This window comes from Lycorma delicatula, chromosome 7, assembly GCF_047948215.1.
Source record: "Lycorma delicatula isolate Av1 chromosome 7, ASM4794821v1, whole genome shotgun sequence".
Lineage (NCBI taxonomy): Eukaryota > Metazoa > Arthropoda > Insecta > Hemiptera > Fulgoridae > Lycorma > Lycorma delicatula.
Window position 1 is genome coordinate 19,911,359 of NC_134461.1, and position 24,279 is coordinate 19,935,637.

General features: G+C 35.2%; 1 protein-coding gene across 10 annotated transcripts in view; it reads right to left on the minus strand.

Moving 5' to 3' along the window:
* The window catches only part of LOC142327764 (uncharacterized), a 129,991-nt gene that overhangs the window by 21,357 nt on the left and 84,355 nt on the right, over positions 1 to 24,279 (minus strand). For 2 of the 10 annotated variants that reach the window (XR_012757082.1, XM_075371079.1), the window contains exon 1: positions 15,426 to 15,532. The exons of 7 other annotated variants lie outside the window; for them this stretch is intronic. The gene's annotated coding sequence lies outside the window, so the exon portion shown is untranslated. Of the gene's footprint in view, positions 1 to 10,810; positions 11,078 to 15,425; positions 15,533 to 24,279 lie in introns of those variants that run through there. One more of the 10 variants, XR_012757083.1, reaches the window with a different exon arrangement.

Sequence of the window (24,279 nt, forward strand, 5' to 3'; positions counted from 1 at the left end):
GTACGATTTAAAACTAAAAATTGTTTATTATAAAATATTTCATTTTTTTCTCCAAGTATATGCAAAAAATCCCACTGTTACAATTAAAATATAACAATAGAATAAGTAATGTTAGATAATACAATGTAAATCATTCATATTGTTAAATATTTTTTGAAAGTAAATCAACAGAATATAAATTTATTATTATTATCAAATCAGTGCAATGTTGATCACAAAAGTATGATGATGACTAATAGAGCACCAAATACCCCGGGAAAAATAAACATAGTATTTATTACATCTTATATTATTGTATTTCTATATATGCTGCATCACATGAACTTTTGTGGAGTCTCCTAAGGTTGGACAACTAAATTTCTTCATAATATTTGTAACACACTGTTGATACATTATTAGTAATCAACATATCGATGGCATGAGTGAAGTGTAGGACATATTCAATTCTGTACAAGGTTTCCAATCATTCCGTCTTAGCAAGTGCTTTTTTATTGTGTGGGCTATTAAGGACTTTACGTGGATCTAAATCACTTAAAGTTAAACCATCCAAGCTTCTGACTTAGAGCAATATAAACTTGTCCTTTTGCAAATACTTTTTTACCTAAATCTACTACAGCTCCATTTCATGTTGTACCTTGCAATTTGTGCACTGCTGCAGCCAAACTTAAAATTAAAGGTAGCATACGTCTTTCTACAGCTCCGTACCATTTAGTAGCTTCAAACATTGTACTTAACTACTGTAATAGGTACACAACCATCTTTATCTTTCATTTTTTTACCTATTGGTTCGTCATTGAATTTAGTAACACAGCTTCTGTTAACTCATCCCTTTGCAGTTGGTCCCTTTGTAAGGCAGGGCATTTGAATTTCTTCACAATTCCCATAGAGCTATTAACTAAACTACCAGAACTTAATATACTACACTGTAACATAACTCTTGAACCCTCTGCGCTTGTATATTATTTTTTTTTTTTTTTTTTTTGTCTTCAGTCATTTGACTGGTTTGATGCAGCTCTCCAAGATTCCCTATCTAGTGCTAGTCGTTTCATTTCAGTATACCCTCTACATCCTACATCCCCAACAATTTGTTTTACATACTCCAAACGTGGCCTGCCTACACAATTTTTCCCTTCTACCTGTCCTTCCAATATTAAAGCGACTATTCCAGGATGCCTTAGTATGTGGCCTATAAGTCTGTTTCTTCTTTTAACTATATTTTTCCAAATGCTACTTTCTTCATCTATTTGCCGCAATACCTCTTCATTTGTCACTTTATCCACCCATCTGATTTTTAACATTCTCCTATAGCACCACATTTCAAAAGCTTCTAATCTTTTCTTCTCAGATACTCCGATTGTCCAAGTTTCACTTCCATATAAAGCGACACTCCAAACATACACTTTCAAAAATCTTTTCCTGACATTTAAATTCATTTTTGATGTAAACAAATTATATTTCTTACTGAAGGCTCGTTTAGCTTGTGCTATTCGGCATTTTATATCGCTCCTGCTTCGTCCATCTTTAGTAATTTTACTTCCCAAATAACAAAATTCTTCTACCTCCATAATCTTTTCTCCTCCTATTTTCACATTCAGTGGTCCATCTTTGTTATTTCTACTACATTTCATTACTTTTGTTTTGTTCTTGTTTATTTTCATGCGATAGTTTTTGCGTAGGACTTCATCTATGCCGTTCATTGTTTCTTCTAAATCCTTTTTACTCTCGGCTAGAATTACTATATCATCAGCAAATCGTAGCATCTTTATCTTTTCACCTTGTACTGTTACTCCGAATCTAAATTGTTCTTTAACATCATTAACTGCTAGTTCCATGTAAAGATTAAAAAGTAACGGCGATAGGGAACATCCTTGTCGGACTCCCTTTCTTATTAGGGCTTCTTTCTTATGTTCTTCAATTGTTATTGTTGCTGTTTGGTTCCTGTACATGTTAGCAATTGTTCTTCTATCTCTGTATTTGAACCCTAATTTTTTTAAAATGCTGAACATTTTATTCCAGTCTACGTTATCGAAAGCCTTTTCTAGGTCTATAAACGCCAAGTATGTTGGTTTGTTTTTCTTTAATCTTCCTTCTACTATTAATCTGAGGCCTAAAATTGCTTCCCTTGTCCCTATACTTTTCCTGAAACCAAATTGGTCTTCTCCTAACACTTCTTCCACTCTCCTCTCAATTCTTCTGTATAAAATTCTAGTTAAGATTTTTGATGCATGACTAGTTAAACTAATTGTTCTGTATTCTTCACATTTATCTGCCCCTGCTTTCTTTGGTATCATAACTATAACACTTTTTTTGAAGTCTGATGGAAATTCCCCATTTTCATAAATATTACACACCAGTTTGTATAATCTATCAATCGCTTCCTCACCTGCACTGCGCAGTAATTCTACAGGTATTCCGTCTATTCCAGGAGCCTTTCTGCCATTTAAATCTTTTAATGCTCTCTTAAATTCAGATCTCAGTATTGTTTCTCCCATTTCATCCTCCTCAACTTCCTCTTCTTCCTCTATAACACCATTTTCTAATTCATTTCCTCCGTATAACTCTTCAATATATTCCACCCATCTATCGACTTTACCTTTCGTATTATATATTGGTGTACCATCTTTGTTTAACACATTATTACATTTTAATTTATGTACCCCAAAATTTTCCTTAACTTTCCTGTATGCTCCGTCTATTTTACCAATGTTCATTTCTCTTTCCACTTCTGAACACTTTTCTTTAATCCACTCTTCTTTCACCAGTTTGCACTTCCTGTTTATAGCATTTCTTAATTGCCGATAGTTCCTTTTACTTTCTTCATCACTAGCATTCTTATATTTTCTACGTTCATCCATCAGCTGCAATATATCGTCTGAAACCCAAGGTTTTCTACCAGTTCTCTTTATTCCGCCTAAGTTTGCTTCTGCTGATTTAAGAATTTCCTTTTTAACATTCTCCCATTCTTCTTCTACATTTTCTACCTTATCTTTTTTACTCAGACCTCTTGCGATGTCCTCCTCAAAAATCTTCTTTACCTCCTCTTCCTCAAGCTTCTCTAAATTCCACCGATTCATCTGACACCTTTTCTTCAGGTTTTTAAACCCCAATCTACATTTCATTATCACCAAATTATGGTCGCTATCAATGTCTGCTCCAGGGTAAGTTTTGCAGTCAACGAGTTGATTTCTAAATCTTTGCTTAACCATGATATAATCTATCTGATACCTTGCAGTATCGCCTGGCTTTTTCCAAGTGTATATTCTTCTATTATGATTTTTAAATTGGGTATTGGCAATTAATAAATTATACTTCGTGCAAAACTCTATAAGTCGGTCCCCTCTTTCATTCCTTTTGTCCAGCCCGTATTCACCCACTATATTTCCTTCCTTGCCTTTTCCAATGCTTGCATTCCAATCTCCAACTATTATTAAATTTTCATCTCCTTTTACGTGTTTAATTGCTTCATCAATCTCTTCGTATACACACTCTACCTCATCATCATCATGGGCGCTTGTAGGCATATAAACGTTAACAATCGTTGTCGGTTTAGGTTTTGATTTTATCCTTATTACAATGATTCTATCGCTATGCGTTTTGAAATACTCCACTCTCCTCCCTATCTTCTTGTTCATCACGAAACCTACTCCTGCCTGCCCATTATTTGACGCTGAGTTAATTACTCTAAAATCACCTGACCAAAAGTCGCCTTCCTCTTCCCACCGAACCTCACTAATTCCTACTATATCCACATTCACCCTATCCATTTCCCTTTTTAAATTTTCTAGCCTACCAACCTTTTTTAAGCTTCTAACATTCCACGCTCCGACTCGTAGAATGTTATTTTTTAATTTTCTGGTGACCCCTTCCTTAGTAGTCCCCACCCGGAGATCCGAACGGGGGACTATTTTACCTCCGGAATAATATTTTACCAAGGAAGGCGCCTCCATTATTGTTATGTGAAAATGCAGAGCCACATTTTCTTGGAAAAAAAAGCAGCTGTAGTTTTCCATTGCTTTCAGCTGCGCAGTACTCAGAGGACTGAGTGATGTTGATACGGCCGTTTAAGTCGTCCTGACTCACGCCCCTAACAACTACTGAAAGAGCTGCTGCCCTCTTTCAGGAATCATTCCTTAGTCTGGCTCTCAACAGATACCTCTCCGATATGGTTGCACCTTCGGTCCAGCTACTCTGTATCCCTGAGCACTCAAGCCCCCTCACCAACAGCAAGGTCTCATGATTCATAGAGGAGGGTGTATATTATATACATATAATATACAATAACATATAATATATTATAACAAGCCACCACAATTATTGATGTCTACCAGAATAACATTCCCGGGGGAGTTTTCCCAATGTTGCAGTTTCTTTGAGATGCTTTTTCAGATGCAGAAAATGCATATATATATAATTTTATTTGTTTATTTTTTAAATAATTATTAAAAATAAAATAATTCAGTACTGAATTATTAATTGCATGAAAATTGTAAAAAATAATATATATTTTAATTTCTGAGAACCTTATCTTATACTTGATAGCATCTCGTTACATTATTTCTCTGCAATTTTTTCTTATTTTTCTCATTTTTGCATTTCTTTGAGGGTATTTATTCTCAAGTACTTATATAAGTGAATAAAAGTGAAGCAGATTTCTGGTCATCTTCAGTAAAATTGTATACTTTTACACTAGCAGAAATATATATAAGAAATAATCTCAAGAAACGAGTTTTCATACTTTTTAAACCTGTCAGCCCATTCAATAACAAGTGCCTAAAATTAAGCAACCAATACATAATAGCAGATAAATTAATTTTATAAAAAAAAAAGGATGTAAGCTACTAAAATTATTATCTCTATCAAAATAACTAACATATAATATATAAAACTGACATATATCATACAAAATGCTTACTTGGTCCCCCACCAGTAAATAAAAATAATTTATAAAAAAAAAAGGATGTAAGCTACTAAAATTATTATCTCTATCAAAATAACTAACATATAATATATAAAACTGACATATATCATACAAAATGCTTACTTGGTCCCCCACCAGTAAATAAAAATAAGTTAGTTCAGAATGGTGGAAACCACAAGTTTAAAGAATTGACAAAACATTGGAATCAATGATGAGGGACTACCCACACGAAGGATATATATTAAATCAGTCAAGGTTCATGAAAAGCAGAAAAATAATCATATTTATAAAGGTCTTGCAGGAAAACAATAAAGATCTTATCACTTCATTTGGAATAATTTTAGATTTTGAGAAAATACAGGATACAATATAGACAATTTAAATTAAAAAAATTAACAAAAATAATGGTCCTTAACTTGTGTACATTACTCTGCTTTCTTATTGGAGAAAGAATAACAATATATTTACAAAGGATATCAGATGTTGAATTAACACCAGATGACTAGTAAAACATAGTTTTCTAGAAACATTAGTTTCTTTGAAGAACAAAAATTTGTTGTAAAGAAGTCAAAAGCAGAGAATATAAACTGTTGCATTGGAGTGCAAGTGTGAGGGAAGAACGGCACATGTAATGTAAATGCAGTCTTTGGAGGTATTATTGTAATATTTTGTTGAATAAGCTGAAATGAAAAATGGAAATATTTTGGACAAGATGAGACAGCAGCATATGGATGGGCGGGTTCAAGAACCAAGAAGAGTAAAATATGTTGAAGCAAGTGACAAGAATTGAGGTCAATATCAAAAGGAAAAGGGACAAAACTCAAGTAGGGAGTGTAAGGATATGAGCCCAACAGCGATTTACAAATGCTAGCATCAACTCTGAGATTTACCCATTTAATTATCTAGTATTAAGAATGTGTTCACACATCAGAACTTCATCACAGGCAATCAGAATCAATTCTCATTATTGGCATTGAAAGTTTTAATCGCACCAAAATCATATAGCCCGTGAATTATAAGTGTTGAAACATCATTTAAATTTATTACAATTTTTTAACCTAACAATCACTCCTTTTACTAAACATAATGATTAAAAATATATTTTTTAATATGATCATTTCTGTTAGTACGAAAATGGGGATACGGGCGCCTGGCTGAATGAGGTCACGAATTCAAGATGGCGGTGGTCGGCCATCTTGCATTGTAACGTCAGTGGCGCTCGTAGTCTGTCAGTGTTGCCAACCAGGTTATATATTTTGTATTACATTATTGAAGTAATATTTCAAAGGAAGAAGCACTGTTGAAGGAGTGTTGGTAGCACTGATGAATTGTTTAATTGTTGATTGCGACTAACGTCAATGAGTCTGGGTCGTTTATTGTCGCAGCCGGGTTCTTCTTCTGCCTCTTCGTCGACGGTGTCGCTTTCGTCGCCGCTGCTTGATGGTCGTCGTCCGTATGCTGCTTCGAACGCTCTGTTGAGCTCGTCGTCGTCTGCTCCTGGAACCGCACCCTCTTCTTGCCGCGACGATTCCCCGCAGTCGTCGCTGAGGCCGTCCCCTTCGACAACGATTCATCCGTCTGTTGGACGATCCGCTGCAACATATCGATGGGCGGCTCAGTGGTGTCAGTGCCGCTACCTCCACATTTTCCTTGAACGAGTATTCACCGTCCTGCAACTCCTCGCATTCTAACTCGTTGTCGGGAAGCTGCGTCGACTGTTCGTCCTCCTCCGAACTTGATATGATCTGCGACCGTTCAAACACAGTGGTCACACAATCGTCCTCGTCTCTGAAGGTTGTGCCAGGATCCCCCAGCTGTAGCGAGCGGTATTCTTGCTTTTTTGACTTTTGCTTCCTGGCACGGAAAAGATCTTCCACAGATTACATACTCGACAGATGGTGTTAAGTTAATACTAATTTTCGGTCTGACAGTCTCACGCCGATATGTAACTGACGCATACGTGTGTCGGGCAAAAGTACGGATTTAATCGCGTCGCACAGCCTGTATTTATACCGCGTATCTATAAAGAGAGCGACCAGGGAGAGTGTAAAAAGGGAAGGGGCTGGATAGGCAATCATGTATTGGAGACTGCAACGGTGGGTTAGAAACGAAGGCTGTGAGGCGGGTTTTAATTGCTGTATCAAAGCTCCACTACTCCGTATATCATACCACATCTCACCGCCCCACCGCTGTAAGGTCGCCGACCGGTCACTTGTTCGGATCTGGATTCCGTTCCGGAACCAGATCCAGCCTCGCACCGAACCGCAACGTCTGAATGTATCGGAGGTTTCGGAGCAACCTCCGAAACAGATTCCGTAACGGATTCGACCGTTACAGAGGAATTAGACGACTCCGATAGAATTGTTAAACCGGCATTGAGAAAGGTAAAACATTTATATAACAGCTTTGATGTCTTAGACTTTATGTTGCATTTTAATAATAATCCTCCATTATTTAACGCACCCAGTAAGGCCGACTACGATAAAATGTATTACGACGCTGTTGATAGCGTGTATGCGTTGGTCGGCCTCCTAATGTATCAGTTCGATTTCGATGTTACAAAAATGAAGATGTTTCTTAACGACGTATATACGGTTTGTAATAAAGGCCTGAACAAGTGCAATACAATATATATATTGGGTCCGCCGAATTCGGGTAAAAACTATTTCTTTGACGCTCTAGGGTCGTTCTTCTTAAACCCGGGATATATTATCAGCCCCAGTGGCAACGAACAATTTCCGTTTACGGGCGGCCTGGCACGGCGTGTAAATATTTGGAATGAAGCCCGCCTCGATCTCTACTATTATGAGGATATAAAACAAATTATGGCCGGGGATCAGTTAGAGGTGCAGGTTAAAAACCATCCTCCTAGAATCCATCCGATTCGAGAAAACATCCCTTATTGTTTTAAGCAATAGAGGTGTTCCCGAACGACCGAGCCTTTTTTATAAGGATGCGTAAATATGAATGGCGTACGTGTGCTTTTTAGCTCGATGCCGTAGTAAGCCCAACCCTGTGGCTGTAGAACTGCTGTTATGTTGGGGAGCGGATGTTAGGAAACTGAAGGACGGGACACGAACGTACGTACGCTTTAAATATATTGAAAATACAATTAAGCTTTTTTTTTACAGATAGATCGGAATTATTGTAATTAAATAGAATATGTAGTCGCAATGTATTGTAAGGTATAATTGAAAATAAACATGTTAGTCGATAATACACATTTATCTTTTATTTATACAAATTACCTTAATATTCACAATTTTATTTACAGATTAAATATAAATGTTATGTTTTGCGGACAGATAAGACTCAAAGTTTGTAGTAATGTCACAAATATCATTTGTTGACATTAAAATAACATTAAAACCGTCTGTATCTGTACGATAAATGTTTTATAACAGATTTCACTTTTGAGGTCACACTAAACTTATTATTTAAGATATAATTGAGTCTATATTTGGCATTTTGTTTATTAACAAAATCGCCTGATACGCAGCTTGCAACAGTATCTGACGTTGACGGCATGACGCTCTCACGTTCTAGTCATGTGAGTTTATAGTCCTCCGTAACAAGGTTATCGCCGTCCAGGTTTGACCGATAGCCGAACGCGTTGGAGATGTCGGCTGACGTCTTAATGAACGACTTATCTCCGAGACATTGGCCCTGAGGTCGGCCGTATGTTTCGTTATTATACGGTAAATAAAAACTGTATTTAATATCTATTTCCGTATCTATTTTCCAAATACATACGGAGGATTGTATATGAGCGTCGTTCATATCATAATTATAAAAATTATTTGGCAATACGCCAACATGCATTGTAGGCGGCAAAAGACCGTCGTTATACTGATACAGGCCGTGCTGCATAAAGCCCCCCTGTTCTACGTACAATTCGTACGGAACCTCAACGGTACCTGCATGCGCCGATCTTACACTCTGTAATTTTATACCGGTCTTTAAGCCGGCATCAAACAACATATCTGATATACAAAAACTTTTAATACCGTATCTTAATTTAGTATTACACGTTTTCAACGGAGGATACGGTTTCATCGGCTTAAGTACACATACTTGCGGCCTGTGTTCATATAATAACGGTTCCGCTGTTGCGGAGTTTGTTATCGGAAAAACCTGCATATCTTTCATAATTTCAGGTAATGTATCCGCCCCTGTCTGATTATAATAATGCTGTACATAATACTGTTTTAAATCTGATTACCGAATGAACACGGTATCGCAGAATAGTCTATAGAGGACCCGGTGGCTGTACCACCGTACCGGTTTGATACCTCATCGCACGGATTGTGCAGATGAAGCTCTGTCGGTATCATAGGATTATCGGCAGCGTATGTGTACTTACAATTAACGCCCTGGTACTTGTTGCAAAGCCCGTATGCGGCTCCGACTAACATAAACTGTTCACTATTGGCGTTACTTATTTGCGCACTGTTTGTTATAAACGGTAAACGAAAGCCGATAGGTTTCACACTACGCTGTACACGTTTCACTTCGGATGTTAACGGTAGATTCTTGAATTCGGCCGGAGACAGGTACCAAGGCAGTATATCGACAGGAATATAGGCCAACGGCATCGTCACGTACCCGACGTTCATGTAGGTGGCCGCAACAGCGGGCTTCCTATTAGCCGCAGGCAACGCCTCGGTCCACTGTGTTTTGCCGGACAGGTGCTTAAACTGGTAACCGCAGGTCCACATGAAACGGTGGTGGTTGAAGTTAGCGATCGGCCGGTGTACAAAGTCTGTAGCGCCGGCCGCCGCCGTCCTTTTTCGCTACCTTTGCAGGAGGTTCATCAGCCATAGGTGTATCCGCTGTACGACTGCCTGACATTCGGGGATAAAGTACTCCGGTAACCGATTTCACTCCGTATTTGATTGAAAGACCTGCGGCACCCACCAGGCTGTGCCGATTCCCAGTCCTAACGAAATCGCCAGCAAAATCCCCGATTCGCAGATCTATCAGCTGCACGTATATGATGATGTTCTGTGGCCGATTCGTATCTGCGATCGTGCTCAAGCGCGATCTGATCATCGATGTCCACCGGGGGCCCGTTATCGATCGGGTTGCCAGGGCCTAAGTAATTGTGCCCGGGTAAATTCATACAAACAACTGATCGCCGCTCGCACGTCGCCGGATTTATATACCACAGCTCACCGCCCCACCGCTGTAAGGTCGCCAACCGGTCGCTTGTTCGGATCTGGATTCCGTTCCGGAACCAGATCCAGCCTCGCACCGAACCGCAACGTCTGAATGTATCGGCTGACGTCTTAATGAACGACTTATCTCCGAGACATTGGCCCTGAGGTCGACCGTATGTTTCGTTATTATACAGTAAATCAAAACTGTATTTAATATCTATTTCCGTATCTATTTTCCAAATACATACGGAGGATTGTATATGAGCGTCGTTCATATCATTAATATAAGAATTATTTGGCAATACGCCAACATGCATTGTAGGCGGCAAAAGACCGCCGTTATATTGGTACAGGCCGTGCGACATAAAGCCCCCCTTGTTCTACGTACGATTCTTACGGAACCTCAATGGTACCTGCATGCGCCGGCCGCACACTCTGTAAAGCTGTAGCGTTCGGTTTGAATTAAATATTTAAAGTGAAAAAAACCTGATCGGCTAGGACTCGAACTGTGTCATGACGGGACGGGACTGGCTGACGCCTTAAACCAATCGGCTACAGCGGCTCCCTGATGGATTGAGTGAAAAATGTTGTATATAAGTTGCGCGCGTGAGAAAAATGAAAAATATTACATGTGTGGGTCTGTGTGTGTGTGTGTGTGTGTATGAAAATATACTGTGTGCGTGTGTGTGTGAGAAAATATATTGTGTTTTTATGAATAAAAATTTAGACGTACCTCGAGGATGATCCTGGTCGTCGTGGCCGTTGCAACAGGAGACGTCACCCGCCACTCCAGGACCCGGACATGGTTCGTGCACCAAAAGGCGGTGGCGGCTTGTGTTTGTTCGCGTGCGTGCGTTAACGTAGCGGCGCGGAGTTGTTGAAAGTGCTATTTTTGGCGCGCGACTGAAGAACAGCTGACGAACATGGCCTAAGGTTGAGCGTCCTATTTTGAACGTCCGTTACAACAGTAAGCGCGATAGCGCCAAGCGGCAGCGCATGCGCAACACGGTCGCTGAAGACACGAGCCTACAGTAAATTAAAACTTAACACTGATCACAAACATAGGAATGTGATAAATTATCGTAATGCAAAACCCTCTGTGTGTGTGTGTATGTGTGTGTGTGTATGTGTGTGTGTGTGTGTGTGTGTGTGTGTGTGTTCGTAAACTTCCACTAATATATCGCGTAAACATTCATTCAGCATTAAGACATTATTTATATGATGTCCGTATATAAAAAAAAATATCTAGGAGGTGTGTGTGTTTTAAAAGATTCCCACGATCGACAGTAGCGTCACGCAACACACTAAACTCTTACTTTGTATTATTACAAATAAACCAGTAAAATACACCCAGGAATTAAATGAATACAAAGTTTGCAACAATTAATTGATATCTGTTAAGCACAATGTCGTTTTCGAATAGGTATTTAATTCAAAAGAAGACGATAGAGGTATAGGAAAACAGTCCTTTTCAGGACTACAATAACACATAACACGCACATCACAAACTTCAACACAATCAATTTATTATACACAAAAAAACACTTTAAACCCCCACACAGCAAATGTGTGTGTGCTATTGTTTTATTTATAATGATAGTTTTTACAATTGATATATGTAGTGGTTCCAAGGCCCGTTATATGATCTGGCAATAGATTTATCTACTATCAGGTTATGTGGTAAATGGTGAGGAGTGTTTAATAAATTAACTTTTTTTTCGGGGAAGATACAATCTTTAAAAATAGGGAATTTTTATTCAAATTATACACAAATCAAAAATCACTTTAAACCCCCATATGACAAATTGTGAGGAGAGTGTTTAATAAACCAGTTTGCTTCACAATCTTTAAAATTGGAGAAATTTTTTGATTTCTCTGAATTTCTGTTCAGAAATGTTCAAGGTTGCTCGTAACTGATACCACTTTATTGTACACATCACGCACGTGGCTTCAACTTCGGTTTGTGTATGGTAGTTTCGTGTTCAAACATGTTCGAGGTCGACTGGATGCGTAGGCATTGTAGGAGAACATACGAAGGCCTTGTATCCGTGTTGCGCATGCGCCGGTCGCTTTGGATCCGACGTTGCGATTGGTCGGTAGGGTGTGGCGTTTTCACGCGTTCTTTAATGCCTCTGTGAGTGGAACACAAACAAGTGGTAGCCAGAAGGGGCACGATCAGGACTACACGGAGGACGAGCCAGTACTTCAAAGCTGAGTTTCTGGAGCGTTTCAGCAGTGTGGGTGGCAGTATGTGGATGGGCATTATCGTGCAACAACACACCTTTTGATAGCAGTCCTCAGAGTTTGCTTCAAAATTCAATTCTGAACAAAGTTATGAATTTTCAAATTCTGCACAAATCATGTGCATTTACGCCATTATTAAGTACTCTGAAATTTAAGAAATGTGAATTTTACCAACTAAAATAATATTAGGGACGGGAAGGGTAGCCTCTCAGTGGAGGGATGTAGTGGTCGTCCAGAAGGGAGGGCTGCTGCATCTTGATGAAACTGAGAGGACCCCGATGGGATGCCACGGGAAAGGCAAGACAGGGGGGCAGTCGACTACCACGACACTTCGAGATTCCTGCGCATAGCCTAACGGCGGTGGCCGGGGATGTTGGGGGTGTTTTAAAAAAACAAAAAAAAACTAAAATAATAGAATACTTTATTCTTAAATGTGATATTTCATTTTTAGTATCGAGTAAGGTTTAGAATTAGTCTACTACATATCTAATTTAACAAATAAAAATGAAAAGTAAATAAATTAAAATATAATTGAAAAGTTAATTAACGGAATAAAAACTAAAAGTGAAATAAAAAGTACAGTTTGAAAAAATTAAACTGTTTTTAAAAGTTTGAAAGGGATAAAAATACCTGTTTTGGGCAGCCATTGTATATGGAAATATAAAAAACATGGTGAAGCAACCAAAAATATTTTGGTTGGATCACTTCAGTGACTGTTATAAATAAATATAAGTAAATACAGTGACTGTTATGAATAATGTAGTTGTTTATGAGTTATCAGAACATTTCAAACTATCCTTACACTGATTGCACTTTTCTGATGAAGGATATTGAGTCATGCAGAATATTTAATAATATTTATCATGCAGAAAATATTGAAGGTTGTTACACCCACAGTCTGTTTGGTCAGTCTGCCAAATATTGTTACATTGAATGTTGTGTTCAGTCAGTACTGAATGATTTTATAACCTTGTGTTAGTATCGATTCAAGTCATGAGGGCTTATAAATTTGAACTACACTGCATCAAATTTCATATGTGTATTTAAATTGACTACCAACACTAAAAAGATTTTTCAGATTTTTAAAAAGTATTCTTTTGGTTGAATGAAGTATTTTGAGTGATATTATTGTTTAAACACTGGTAGATTATCAGTTAAAGACAATTATCACTCAGGGTAGCAACCTAGAACTCTGTACAGAAGAATTGAGAGGAAAGTGTTAGGAGAAGACCAATTTGGTTTCAGGAAAAGTAAAGGGACAAGGGAAGCAATTTCAGCGCTCAGATGAATAATGGAAAGAAGATTAACGAAAAGAAACCAACATACTTGGGGTTTATAGACCTACAAAAGGCATTCAATAACTTAGACTGGAATAAAATGTTCAGCATTTTAGAAAAATTAGGATTCAAATACAGAGATAAAAGAAAAATTGCTAACATTTGCAGGAAAAACAGCAACAGTAATAATTGAAGAACATTAGAAAGAAGCCGTAATAAGAAAGGGAGTTTGACAAGGTTGTTCCCTATCCCTGGTACTTTTTAATCTTTACAGAGAACTAGCAGTTAATGATGTTAAAGAACAATTTAGATCTGGAGTAACAGCACAAGCTGAAAAGATAAATATGCTACAATTTGCTGATGATATAGTAATTCTAACTGAGAGTAAAATGGATTTAGAAGGAACAATGAACAGCATGGATGAAGTCCTATGCAAGAACTATGTAAAAATAAACAGGAACAAAATAAAAGTAATGAGATGTAGCAGAAATAAAGAAGGTGGACCACTAAATCTAAAAATAGGTAGAGAAAAGACTATGGAGGTAAAAGAATTTTGTTATTTGGGAAGTAGAATTACTGAAGATTGACGAAGTAGGAGATATAAAATGCCAAATAGCACTGGCAAAACCAACCTTCAGTAAGAAATACAATTTTTTTACATCAAAAATTAATTTAAACATCATTTTTGAAAGTATATGTTTGGAGTATAGCTTTATATGGAAGCAAAACTTGGCCAATCAGAGTACATGAGATGAAAAGATTAGAAGCTTTTGAAATGTGGTGCTATAGAAGAATGTTAAAAATCAAATGGATGGATAAAGTGACAAATGAAGAGGTGTTGTGGCAAATAGATGAAGAAATAAGCATTTGAAAAAATATAGTTAAAAGAAGAGACGGACTTTTAGGTCACATAAAGCATCCTGGAATAGTCCCTTTAATATTGGATGGACAGGTAGAAGGAAACAATTGTGCAGGCAGGCAACGTTTGGTGTATGTAAAACAAATTGTTAGGGATGTAGAATGTAGGGTGTGTACCAAAAAGAAACTACTAGCACTTATAAGTTTTGCAAACAATATTTTTTATCCATCCGTTTTATTTTTATTATAATTGATAATCATATACGGTTTTTTGTTTTTGAAATCAAAAACTAACATGTGCCCCAAGAGCGTATATGTACTTCACTTTGTCATTCTATGAACTGACGATAACTTAAATACATCTCTAGTGTCTTCAATTTGACACACAAGAGATGATTTCTTCTCGTGTAGACTCGTTTCTTTTTAGCTTTTTTTTTTTTTTTTTTTACTAAATTTATTTTTGGCAACTCTTTCCAATAGGACATTCAGCATTAGTCTGTCACTGCCATAAACAAATCAAAAACAGCTGGTAACTGTAAAACCGGTCCGTGAATATTGTATGTCCTTTGTCAAGATAATCAGAAATAGTTTTTGGAAAATAAAACTTATGGAATTTTTGTTGTTGTTTTTTTTTACCAGTGAAAATTTCAAACTGAAGTACATATACGGTTGGGGAATCAAACAATATATAGTTTTATGCCATAAACAAGAAATCGTATCCTGCCTCTAAATCCACATACCCCATCATTAACTGTCAAATTTTCCCTTTGAGAAAAGGATGTGGCTATTCAGAGATCAAATGGTTCAAAAAAAAAACCTGGGGTCAAAGTCCGAATCTTCACAAAAATGGGATTCAGGTAACGTTTCACAAATTAATCTATGTTTTGAGATCGTGAATATACATATTTGGAGAGAAAACTATATAACTTGGCACTAAAGTATGCACTAATAATTATTATTTTTACTTACGAATAAAAAAAAAATTACACACAAAAACGTAACTACATTGATTACACTCAATTCTACGGCACAAACATCTTATCTAACTCAAACATGTAAGGAAACTTTATACTTGATACTCGATACTTTCAAAAATATCCGGCAGAGTGCGGAATAAAACAAAAGAATCATTCCAATGAACTAAAGAACCACCGTTAAAGCGTAACAACGAATTCAATCTGTATGAAATTTATAAAAGAATTAAATACGAATGCCTGTGGATTTCATTGGTTCCAGTCACCACGAAAATGTCGATAGCCCACGACATCCACGGGCTTAGGATTCAAAGTGTTAAAGGTAGAATAAATTCTGACAGGACTTGAATTCGGATAATAGCCCAGTAGTGTAATTTTGTTATTAGTACCGAGCGACTATCAAGAGGTTGATGTGCAACTAGTTAAACTGTATAAATATGGTTGCCGTACATAACTTTGCATGGTAGAATTTTCACAAACAAAAATAAACTGAATGGCATATCAGTGTAACGGTCAACATTCATCTTAATAATGGAAATATCGTTGGTTAAGTTGACAGCTGAGTCATTATTCATCTTTCTTTCTTTTTCTGTTTAGCCTCCGGAATCACCGTAGATATTACTTCGGAGGATATGTATTAAAGTAAATGAAGTTGTAGTTTTGTACAGTCGCAGGTCGACCACCCCTGAGATGTATGGTTAGTTGAAACCTGTTCAGTTTTTTGTCAAGGTCGCAGACACAACGTTGGTCGAGAGCCAACAGTTTTGTCGATTTCGCAATACAGGGCTAGAATTTGTCAGCAAATCAGAAAATAGAGTTATAAACAACATACCAATCTGAAGAGAAGATTAAAACCTAACACCATGCTTCTTGGGAAATGGAATCATGATTGTTTCAAGAAAATCTGACTACATCCCATCGTTGTAGATCCCATTACATAATTTTGTTATCTCCTGAAATCCTATTTAATTCTTAAGCAGTTCTGTTGATCCTGATAAAACTTCCAATTTTGGTTTTGCTTGTCCTACTTCAGGTTATTCATTTTATTCCAGCCTTTATAAGATCATTTGGCTTCCTTTTGAGCAGTGTTGTTACTTTATACACTTATTCCACCTTTCAAATATCTTTCCCTCTTCCTATAACACTTTACCATTTTTACTGGTAATTTCTTTAGTGTGTGTACCATTCCTATACTTATCTCATGTTACTGTTTTTACATTTTATCACATTAGTTCATACCAAAATATTTTTTTCTGAATATTCTACATATGAGCGGTCTCAAAAGGCTATTTCTTCTTTACTTTTAGTGTTCCTCTACTAACCTCATTATTCAGTTTTCTCCATGATCTCATGTCTTCATCATATTTCTTATAAGACGACGAAAAATGTAAGAAGCCAGTGTATAATTTTCATTACAAAGACTATCGTATTTGAAAAAGAGACTGCATTGTTTCCAATATTAAACACATGGTGAGCAGAGTGTACAATGATAAACATTGGAGTCAATGTTTGAAGCAAATTTGAGACCAATGTTGGACACATTGTATGGCAGTGCCTTGATCATGACATGAATTCTAAATCTCAGAGCTATATACAATCACATTTTGTATACAGAGGGGTTGTTATAAAAGTATACTAATGTATATTCCCTTTTAAAAATTGACCCCTTCTTCTATTGAAGCCTAGACATCTGTAAATGAATAATGAAATAAATCCAAAATCTCTTGCATTATCAACATGGGTTATATCATTGTTATTAGTCGTACAGCTATGGTAAGGAGGATTCATTTTACTGATTGAAGAAGAGGAATTATTCTCTTCTTCAAAAAAAAATATAATTATTACATTTTCCCTTATTCATATCTAGATCACTTTAAATTCACCAATTAAATACACAATATGCATGATCTCAAAACATAATGTAGTCATTCAGTTCAAAAATGTGTATACATTCACAAACATTAAATAACTTTAATTTTTGATAACTGATGACAATTATTTGCAATTAATAAAAATAATGGAGTAATAATTTACTGTGATGTATTATTTTCAATCAGGTAACTATGACAGAATCTCCTGGTGCAAAATTTATACACAAAGATTTTGATTTATCTTCAATTAATGATATGGTAGCTGTACTAGCTGGAATCCTATTCTAAATTGATTTATTTTGTCAGTGTCATATTAACAAAATTATGAGGTGGCAGTGTACATATCTCATGAGCAAAGTCGAGGTCCTAAATTTTCTTGAATGAATCCTACCAGTTTTTTTATCTTCAACTGCCTACCTCGACAAATTATCAATTACCACCAGAAATATTTAAAATGATAGTACTCAGTGCAATCTGAGACCTTTATTTAATCTTAACCTCTTGGTCAACTTTCCTGGGTGAATGACTTGAGATTTATATTTCTCTTTAGCAATGTTTATTATGTTTGTTGGTAAATTATATCTTTCATGGTTTTCCAGATGTTAAAATTTTCTTAAATTAAATATTTAACCAAGATTTTCCTTCTATCTTCACATTCATTAAGCCTATTCTACATCTCACATCAGCCAACTCTGACTTTCTCACCCGCTACATCCAACTTTTTATCTCCTAACACTTACTGAAATATTAAATTAACAATTACTGAAAATTATAATTGTACTGAAAAATGAAGAGATAATAATAAGATTTTACAAGAATAGAAGCTTAATCAGAAAAAAAAGAAAGCTAACTGGCTGGGATACATTCTGAAAGAAAAAAGATTGGTTAAAACAGCATTTTATGTTCTTGGATGTCTGTAGCTGGAATAAGCAAAATAAAACGATTTGAAAGGCCTTGAAGAACTTCCTATGATTCCAAAATATGATACCTTTTTTTTAATAGGATGTTAACATAAATATTAATGAGAGAATAAACAGTATTTTTAAGCATTATCTAAAAATACTTTGTATGAATGTGTACAACTCCTATATTGATAGTAGAGGTACTGATGATAGGGCATACTGTATTGATCACATTCTCTATAAATCAATTTTATATAAACACAATGTTTCTAGTGCTGTCATTCTGGCACATTTTAAGGATCATAGGGCTTTTGCTATAGTTATTTCTAAGAATGGAGCTCAAAGTAATTCATAAAGGATTTTAAAGAGGTTAGGATAAGGTAAATTAAGATCATATTTATATGAACATGACTGGAGGGAAATTCTTGTAATGACGATGTTAATTTTCAGTTTAATAACTTTTTACATATTATATCAGGGTATATTAATCAATCAAAATCTGTTATACTGAATCCTTAAGTTTAAGAACAAGATAGATGTATGGATTATGGCAGCTAAAAAACATTTTAAAAATGTGAGGGAATTACCTGCAAAGAATCACTGAATTAAAAAACCAGTGTACTTCTATGCCTACTATTAAATATAAAATATATATAAATGTTGTATCTGATATGGTAAAATTGCTAATATTTTTAATGAATATGGTTCTTGGATCTACTCTTATAAGTTCTATTAATGTCCTACTTTTGCATAAATTTTATAGTAAAGCTACTTCTTTTTCGGATGATACTGCTCTACTTAACCTATCTTGATAGGTTGAAAACCGTAATGCACAGTGATTTGGATAATTTAGGCTTATAGTTTTGCCAATAAATTAAATCATAATGCTTTAAAAATCAAATATATAATTTTTACTTTATCATCTGCTACCAGCTTATTAGTTTCATTAATATATTAGAATGGTGACTGTGCTTGTATACAGTGCAAATGTTAAGTCATATACCAGATGAATTTTATTAAATACTTGGCTTGATGGTAATGACAAATTTATGGGATTTGCATATACAGAGTTTGAAGAAATATTTATTTATATGAATTAAAACAATTTTATCATATAAGGAAGTTTTTTCCACTAGTTGTTCTTTGCCAGAACTACTTTGTTTTTAGTTCATTCAAAATTCAATTATAGATTGCACTGCTGGGGATTGGCCTAAGAAAAAATAAATGTGTGGATTATGGCAGTTAAAAAACAATATTCTAAAAATGAGGGAATTACCTGCCAAAAGACAGTGGAGAATTATAAATCATTACATGTGTTGCTGATCTGATGTCAATTTATTTTTTTTCAGTCATTTGACAGGTCTGTCAGTGGAGAGCTGCGTCAAAGCTCTCCAAGATTCTCTATCTAGTGCTAGTCGTTTCATTTCGGTATACCCCCTACATCCTACATTCCTAAAAATTTGTTTTATATATTCCAAACATGGCTTGCCTGCACAATTTTTTCCTTCTACCTGACCCTCTAATATTAATGTGACTATTGTAGGATGCCTTAATATGTGGCCTATAAGTCCGTCTCTTCTTTTAGCTATATTTTTGAAATGCTTCTTTCTTCATCGATTTGTAGCAACACCTTTTCATTGGTCACTTTATCCACCCATCTGATTTTTAACATTCTCCTACAGCACCACATTTCAAAAGCTTCTAATCTTTTCTTCTCATGTACTCAGATTGTCCAAGCCTGTTCATTTCCATATAAAGCGAGGCTTTATATGGAAGTGAACAGATACTCAAAAATAGTTTCCTGACATTTAAATTAATTTTTTATGTAAACAAATTATGTTTCTGACTGAAAGCTAGTTTCACCTGCGCTATTCTGCATTTTATATCGTTCCCGTTTCATCCATCTTTAGTAATTCTACCTCTGTAAGTGGTCCATCTTCATTATTTCTACTAGATTTCATTACTTTCATTTTGTTTATTTTCTTTCAGTTTTTTAAATTGCTAGAAAAAGCAATCAAAAAATGTTGATTAGTTTTTATCCAAAAATAAATTTTATATTCGTGTCAATTTGGGTTTCAGGAGGGTGAATACTATATTTGCAATGCAAGTTTGTTATTATTTCTTGATATTTATGAAGAATTTGATATAGTTAACCATCAAATTTGCTTTTATTTAAAATGTACAGTACTGAAATTAGAGGTCTAGCTTTAAAATGGTTTGCGTATTATCTGGAATGCAGAAATAAGACCATAATTATGGGAGACTGTATGAGCAATAACCTTCAGGTGAACTGTTTAATTCCCAGGGCCCGGTTATTAAGGACCTATTCTATTTATAATTTCTATTAATGACCTATTTCGCATAAATTTTATGCCAAGAGGAAGCTATGGTAGAGGTTGCTGTAGTACATTCATCTAAGAATATCAATAGGTAGCAGGCTGGTCTGGACTGCTTTAAAAATCAAATTATCTAATTTTTTCCTTATTATCTGCCTCCAGGTTATTAGCTCCATTTATATACCCTAGTGTTGATTGTGCTCATATTAAACTACAATGCCACTTTTCAAACATATCTTGGGTGAATTGTATTAAATACGTAAAGTTGAAGGTAGATTGTATATTATCAAGGAATTTACATATACGTGTACAGTTTTCAAGAGATTTGTTTACATGCATTAAAAACTGTTATAAGTTTTTTCAGTAGATGTTTGTCAAATCTACTTTGGTCTAGTTCATTCAAAATTAGACTATGGATTGCATTGCTGGGCATCAACTTATTGGCTAACTTCATCTGATAATTTTGCAAAATGCTATTGTAAATGAATTTAGCAAACTATTGTAATGTGATGTGTGGTGCAAGTAGGGAAAGCCTTTCCCTTTTTTTCAGTAAATATCTGTATTTTCATTAGATCTCTTTGTTTATAAGGTCTTCTAATCTTTTACAAATGAAGTGGTAACATCAGGGTGATGATAGCTAAGATAGAAAGCTATTACTAAACAGATTTTTTACAGAAAATGTTACTGTTCCAAGGCCTTATCGTACATGGTTTCAAAAACCTTTCTTTTTTTACACCTAAGTTCTTTAACTGTCAGCTGGGTGTGCAAGAAGTACCTAGCAAGAAGAAGATCAATAATTCTAGCAATGAAGCCAAAAAATGAACATAAAATACCCTTATGAGTGCTAAAAACTAGGAAATTGTTAATTCTGAGATAATGCAAAAATTTAAATGCAAGATAATATTTCCAGGGACAAAAATCACTAACTGTGATCTCAAAGCTGTAATTTAGGTTTTACCTGAAAATTTACTTGAATTAGGGGAAAATATGAAAATCAAAATAAATTACCAAACTTTGTATACCACCTCCCCCCTTAACACACTATAAATTACTTTGAAGCACAAGGTAAATTTGAAAGGTTGGTTATAAAACTGCTCGACTTCTTACGAAGCAGTATACTAATTTCATGTTGTAAATCTATTCCAAGGATAAACTTGCCTAATTATTTTCAGTATCTAAAATATTAAAAATCACAACTGTCAAAAAAAAAACATTGCTTTTTAATATAAGGGTAATTAGTGTGTGAATGATAATTTTGTATATATAGTCTATGACATTCCTAGTAACACAAGGATAACAACTCAGGGTCTAGTACATCTAAATCACTTAATGACTTAAGCCGTTGAGCTGCTATGGTGGAACATACATATACCCGAAGTACATTACACTCCTTTTTGGGCAGTTGTGTAAAAATTGAGATTCAGCAATATTCTTTCTCAAATGGACTTTATTAAAAAAAAATAAAAATACCATCTAGTAGAGGGAGATTCAAATCCCTTCTTGCCCGCAAGTCTGTAGCCTACCACCTTCAACAAAAATCATAGTATTGTACTGTTAAAACTTTGTTTTCCCAAAATACAATCTACCTTCAAAAAAAAAAAAAACTTAAATTATGTAAGGGAAGTTCACATATTGAGGTCTAGTAAGGAGGTCAACAGGATTTCCAAGTTCTGTAGCAGTAGAAACAAACCAGCAAATTGTTTTTTTAATATTTTACTTCCAACGACGCTTTCTAATTTGATACTTACGCTTAATCGTAGACCTGAACACATCGCAAGCAGTTTTTCATCAATAAAACTTCACAAGTAATGATATTAGTCATTTTTTACAAAAAGTTGCAAAACTGCTTGACTTCTTACTAAGCAATATACATATTTTATTTTATAATGTAAATCTATGCGTGCATAAACTTACTCTCAATTATTTGCAGCGTTTCAAATATTAAAAAAACCATTGTTCTTTCATACAGGATAATTAAAAGAGCATGCAGGTGACAATTTTGTACATCGTATAATTTTTTTCAAGTTTTTCAAAACAAACATTAAATGTATAGCCTACATTTCAGCAACACTCTCAGAAACGTAAGGATACCAACATGGGCACATATCTAAATCAGTTCAACTGTTGAGCTTCAACAGTGGTAAAAATCAGAGGATTTTTAGCACTCTTTTTAGCACAAAAAAAAGTTTTAACTTTTTTTTTGGAAAATACTATCTGCCTTCAAAATACTACACAATATGTAAGGAAAGTTCATATATTGACTAATGAATCTTGTGCTCTAAAGAGAACAAAGGAGTCAGTCAACAGGAACTCTGAGGTCTGTAGCGATAGAAACAAACCTGAAAATCTACTTAATATTTTACATCTTATGATGTTTCTAATTTGATATTTATGCTTAACAATAAACCTGAAGAATACGCGTTCTAGCCGTTTTCAATAGAACTACAAATATCAAAGTAATGATCTTTTTTGATGAACAATTGTAATATAAATTCTAAAAATGCTGAACTACTTAGTAAGCGGTATACTATGATTTATTTTATAATGTTAAATCTCTACTCCGAGGATAAATTTTCATCAAAGAATTAACTGTTACAATAGGCAGAAAATAACTGGAATCAAAAAAATGAGTGTGCAAGAGGAGTTTAGTTCTATGAGATCAAACCATCATTAGAGCTGAATTTTTAAAAATTCTTTTACATCATGTATGCCACTTTGATAATGGTTTTATTGATGATCACTTGCATGCCCCTTCAATTTATAATTAGTACAAGTAAGTTTGAACCACCAGCATGGGGGTATAAATAATGTCATATTAGAATATTTTTGGAAAATTATGTGAACTTTTATAATTATGTTAATATAAAATAGAAACAAACCTGCAATTCCACTTACAATTAATATTGTACTCATACGTCCAGTTTTCCCTTGTAATTAGATACTTCCACTTAACTGTACACCTGAATAATACGTGTGTTGTTGCTGCTTTTCGAGGTCACAAATCAAATATTAAATGTAATCTTATAACAATCATTCCCTTAAACCTACTGATGGACAGTTGGACCATGAATTTGTGTAGACTACACTAGTGATCATATACTACCAAATTGTAGAATTAACAAGTTTTGTAATGCATACCGATATTAGTTTTATTGTTAATGATGATGATTGATGATCGCTGAACAATGACTGATCTGTGACCCAATCGGTACCCATTGAACGTGATCTGTGATCTAATCGGTGCTCACTGAACAGGGATCAAGTGCACAATGAACGGTGATTTATGACCTGATCGGTGCTCAATGAATAATGGTGATCGTGATCTGATCGATGTCAATGACAGCTGATTTATGATGGTGGTGAATACTAATTATTATTGTTTCTTTTAAGGTAGGTAATGCACAAATCGAAGTAAACTAGTTTTGTTTTGGCACCTTAAGAACCCAAAAAACCAGATGCAAATATTCTATATGTTCATATGTGTATGTGTTCGGGTTCTCAACCTAAATCACAGTATATCTCCAAATTACTTAACCAATTTTGACCAAACTTGGTCAGATTACTTCTATAACTAAATTAGTGGCTAAGTGGGTATAGTGACTTTTTTTTTTCAACCTTATTAAACATCCCAGGGCAACTTGTCCTCGCCATGAAGCAAAACTCAGTCGACCTATAGTGTTGTGGCAGCAGACTGCCCACCCTGTAGCACCTCAACATGAGGATTCTCCCATCCGGGTCTC